General features: G+C 43.4%; 1 pseudogene; it reads left to right on the forward strand.

Annotated features, from left to right (window-relative positions):
* Positions 1–448: 448 nt before the first annotated feature.
* On the forward strand, positions 449–4555 carry LOC133128897 (cAMP-specific 3',5'-cyclic phosphodiesterase 4B-like; annotated as a pseudogene).
* The last annotated feature ends 717 nt before the right edge of the window (positions 4556–5272 follow it).

Below are 5272 nucleotides of genomic sequence, written 5' to 3' on the forward strand. Positions count from 1 at the left end.
GGTCATGGTTATTACAATTACATGGATAGTGCCTTGTACAATATGTGATCATGCTAAATTTATACCGTGTGTCTATTACAGATAATATATAAACTATTCAGTGAAATAACTTGCGGCTGGCTAATTCATTTGGTGTTGGTGTTATTTTCTGATCTGCCAAGAGTGCTGCTGGGAAATATGTTTGCTGTTTTCCAATGTGACTTGATCATGTGTTGATATTAGCTAGTCTAGTGTAAAATATTGAGTGCCATTTAGCTGCCAAGTGTGAAAATTCCCTTGAAGCACAAAAGTGGGTTGCAGAAAAGAAAGGTTAAAAAAGGTTGAGGAGGAAAAAGTAGCAAAACTACCTAAACTGGAATGCTTTTTGGAAAAATAATCGCTCAACTGCTACCCTGTTCCCAGTAGCAGTTGCCCATCGCAATCATTGCTCTCGACGGCGGGCAAAATCATGCAGGTAGGATAGTAAGCTAGATATAAGGTTAGCCTACTGTCTGCCCCTCCCTCTCTGCTTTTGCTTTTCTCCACTGCAGCACTTCAACTTCTTGCACTGTTTTAGCCAATTTCTCTTGTTCTTTCTCTACTTGTTCTTTGGTCAGTTTTAACTTTTCCAACAACAATTGTTCCCCTTTTAACTTATTTTCCAAATCAGCTCTTTTTGTTTGTGCCTTTCCTTCAGCATCTTCATTATCTACTGTTCCTGATATTTCACCAATGCCCTTAATTACTGGATACAGGCCTTTCCCTGGAGTGTAAGGCGGGGGCCTCTCCCTCGCTTCTACATTAGGGTCTGAAAGGGGCTCTTTCTCTCCCAACAGCCTCTCTGTTCTTTCCTTGCCTCTGTACGCAGCTCTTACCTTCTGTCCCTCCAACTGAAACAATTTCAAATAAACAATCCAATTTATAAAATCAGGAGTATTGTAGTAAAGTGTTGAATAATAGGCCTTTATTCCATCAGATCCAAGTACAAAAAAGCAGTGATCATCAGTAAGGCACAGAACAGCAAGCGCACACACACACACAGCGTGAGCAGAGCTGAACAAGCTAAGCAATCTGAGCACACACACTTTGCAAAACAGTTTCTTATATCTCATTTTCATGGCCTTGGTCTCTCCCTCTGTCTGGGTACGGCTACATCTTCTCCAGTCACGCCATAGTTGTTTTCTTGCTTCTGATTGTCTTACACCTTCTCATCCATATCTCAGAACATTTTACTTCAAGAAAACATTCTTTTGTTTGACCCCCTAATACCTTTGACATAAAGAAAACATTCTTTCCAGCGTTTTAAGGAGAAACAGAAATAATACAATTCAGTGCAGTGTAATTCAGTGCTGGGAATATATAAAAAATAATACAATACAGTGCAAATATCATACTTCAGTGTACTTCTTTAGTGTTGTGTTAGTGCAAATTAGTACAGATACTGATACATAGAATAACATAAGATAATCATACTGATTCATAAGATAAACATAGAATAACCCGGGAAAATATTCTATAGTTTCTATCAACTTGGATGTAGCCATGCTATATCCAGGTAAACACTGAGGGGTATTGGGGTTAACCTAGTCCGTCTATATGTCATAACGTCTCAACCTATATATATTTCCACTCCCTAGATTCCTGTTTTGCTCAACGCTGTGTCACAAGTCCGTAAATGTACTTCACTCGCATTGCATTCAAATTAGCCAAGGAAGCTGCTAATTCTCCCAGCAATTCCCGTGAATTAGATTTGTTTCTTCATTTGTTTGACTGGTTTTCTGCTGTAAACCTAGCTTTCCACCAATGTTAAGTCAGGGGTCTGTTTTAAAAAACCTTATGCTATAGAAAATATAAATTGTTTCCATTAACAAAGAGGAAGCGACCAAATAGGTTTGTTACGTCCATAATAAGAATAAGTAGCTACCTGCAATTAATATAGGCTAAATATACTGTTAATTTTAAAATAATAATGACAAGTTGAAAGATAAAACAAAAGCTGAGAAAATAAATTATTCCATAATCTTTAATAAATTATTCCATACTGAGCTGTTCTACCTCAGAAATATTAAGAGGTTTACTTTCATGGATGGGGGAGGGGGGTCAAAATGAAAGTCTTGGGACTTGAAAGGCTGGATCCATTGCCCATAACATAAGAATTTCAACATGAGCGTCCTTATTATGATGCCCATTCCAGCATTGGTCTGCCATTGCCAAAAAGCTCTAAAAGTTTGGTCTCATCTGACCGTAACATTTCCAAGTTCAGCATACAGTAGCTCTCAGCCTCCAGTCAGGGTTCAGCACTGGAACCTTGGAATTGAGCTTTGTGGCCATGCTCTGGGTTTGGTGTTAGAAGGACAGTCATGTTGAAATGGATTTCAAACATACAGTAAAATATGGTAGTCAATATTTCATGTTATGGGGTTGCTTTGCATCAGGTGTGCACAACAAGGGCCAATCCATTTCAGGATTTTGTGCCTACTTCTGGTCAACCTAATTATATAATTGACTCAATCATATCTTATCTAACATGTGTAGGAGTACCGGCTACAGCTGCAAACTGCAAGTGCATCATAATGATTTTACTGTGCTCAAGTACAGACTTGAATATGGGTAATTTATAGAGCTGTCAGCAAACTAAAAACAAGGCAAGGTTGGAACGAAAACCAGTACGCTGGCCGACCCTCGAGGACCTTGTGCACCCCTATATACATGTGTGTCCAGGGCTATTGTTAAGGTGAATGGAATCATGCATGACATCAATTCTCAAAACATTTTGGCCAAAAACCTCGACAACAACATATTTCATAGTGCGCAGAAGTACCCAGCCCTCTCCAGTGCAGAACTGGGCCCTTTATCAGATTGATTGTGAGATGCTTTTGCTGTAACCAAACATGTTGTCTTTGAGTCTGGGATTAACTGTGGACCATGATTAGTTTGCTCTCAGAAACTCATGCGATGTCCCTGCCCCATGCCGCCCTCTGCAGGCAGTCTTCATGGATCTGGAGATCCTTGCTGCCGTCTTTGCTGCTGCAATACATGATGTGGACCACCCTGGAGTCTCCAACCAGTTCCTGATCAACACCAGTGAGTCCCCCTACTGGAAACACATTATTTGGGTCAACCAGACGATCAGTTCTGTACTCTTAATGTTATGCATACTGCTGTGGGGCAGGATGAATAAGGGAAGCTGTAACAGTGCCTGCCGCACCTGACCCGGTTCCTGTTTTGCAACTTTTTCCCCAGACTCGGAGCTGGCCCTCATGTACAATGATGAGTCAGTGCTGGAGAACCATCATCTGGCTGTGGGCTTCAAACTCCTTCAGGAGGAGAATTGCGACATGTTCCAGAACCTGAGCAAGAAGCAACGGCAGTCCCTCAGGAAGATGGTCATCAACATGGAGTGCTGCTGCTTGACAACTACACTGACAGAATACAGGTATGATCCCATCTCCTCTGCTGTTGATAAAGCACATACATACCCAAACCATAGTCAACTTGAGCCTTATTATAAAGGTCATCACATTTATAAAATAAAATCAAGGTCTTGAAGAAAGCAAAAATTCTGTGCAGGTGACCCTTATGACCTGGGCTTCTCTACAACTTCTATGGGATCTTGAATTTGGGGGGAAAGTCTCCAAAGATTGGAAACGTATGATTTCTCTATTCTGCTGTGAGCTGACCCCTTGTCTCCCTTTTCTCTGTTGCCTGGGAATCAGGTTCTTCGTAACATGGTGCACTGCGCTGACCTCAGTAACCCCACCAAGTCCCTGGAGCTGTACCGGCAGTGGACCGACCGCATCATGAACGAGTTCTTCCACCAGGGCGACAAAGAGCGTGAGAGGGGCATGGAGATCAGCCCCATGTGTGACAAACACTCAGCCTCCGTGGAAAAATCACAGGTGTGTGGGTGTGTGTACGTTCGTGAGACGCTTCCTCAGTTCTTTGTGTAGACGTATACCAGTAACGAATCTGCTTTTTGGCTTATAGTACATAGTAACAATTTACCAATAAAATAGTCACCATACAGAAGCCAAATAAAAGTGAACATATTCAGAACATCTTCTAAAACTCTTAGATAACACTGAGAGGACTTCAGCCCCAATGACTACTGCTTGAAAGCCTGAAGCGTTCTTCATTTCTGAGTGCCGTGCTTATATGGCACGTATGTGTAGACTAATGTCCGGTGGTGTTGTGCTGACAGGTGGGCTTCATCGACTACATCGTGCACCCTCTGTGGGAGACGTGGGCGGACCTGGTGCACCCCGACGCCCAGGACATCCTGGACACGCTAGAGGACAACCGGAACTGGTACCAGAGCATGATCCCCCAGAGCCCGTCCCCGCCCTTCTACGAGCAGGACAAGGGCCAGCCCGGCAGCGAGGGGGACAAGTTCCAGTTCGAGCTGACCCTGGAGGAGGAGGAGGGTGACTCTGAGGAAGGCACGGAGCGGGACGAGGAGTACAGCCAGGGCGAGGAGGGGGTGTCGCGCTCCTTGCTGGACTTTGACCGCGACGGCCAAGAGACCGCCACACACATCGAGATCATCACGCACGACGCCTCGCCTGTCGACACATAGAACCGCGGGAGAGGCGGACAAGGCGAGTTGCATTGAGAGGAGAAATCCTGCTTTTTTTTGAGAAGCCTCGGGAGGTTGGCTTTAGAGTCGGCAGAGGCATCTAGCTCTCCTACCCAAAGGGAACAGGCTTGCCTTTGGAGCCAGGGCCAGGACAGTCCATGAAGGAGCTCTCAGGAAACTGCTGCAGTCACTTGGGCCCAACGGGAAAACGGAACACATTACAAGGCCTGACAGACGGATCTGGGGCCACCGGCGTGGATGAGCATCTAGTCACCTGACATTATCGACATTTTCTTTTTGGGGTATCCAGTGGCTTTTTTTACGAGGGGATGTCTTGTGGTAGCATATGAACTACTGATATACAGGTATTTGTAATGCAAAGAGTTTACTCTTTCTGTAACATACGCCTAAAGACTTTGTGTGCCTTTTTTTACAATCGTCTTTTTAAAGTTCTGTTTCTATTTATTGAAGTCATTTTAGCACATTTGAATGGTGAAATGTTTTGGCAATCAGCTGAAGAGAAGAATATTTTTATCTCTAATTAAGAGTGAAAGCAAAGTCTTCCTTGTTACTTTCTATTGGGCAATACCTGAGTGAACAGAGACTCTGTCCTTACAAAAATGAATTCCACAAATGTGGCATCTTATATAGCGCTCATGTCATATGGGTGGAATATTGGGAAAGGGAAATGTTTTACAATGAGCACAGCTTCATTAT

This window comes from Conger conger, chromosome 5 (genome assembly GCF_963514075.1).
Source record: "Conger conger chromosome 5, fConCon1.1, whole genome shotgun sequence".
In the NCBI taxonomy this organism is placed as follows: Eukaryota; Metazoa; Chordata; class Actinopteri; order Anguilliformes; family Congridae; genus Conger; species Conger conger.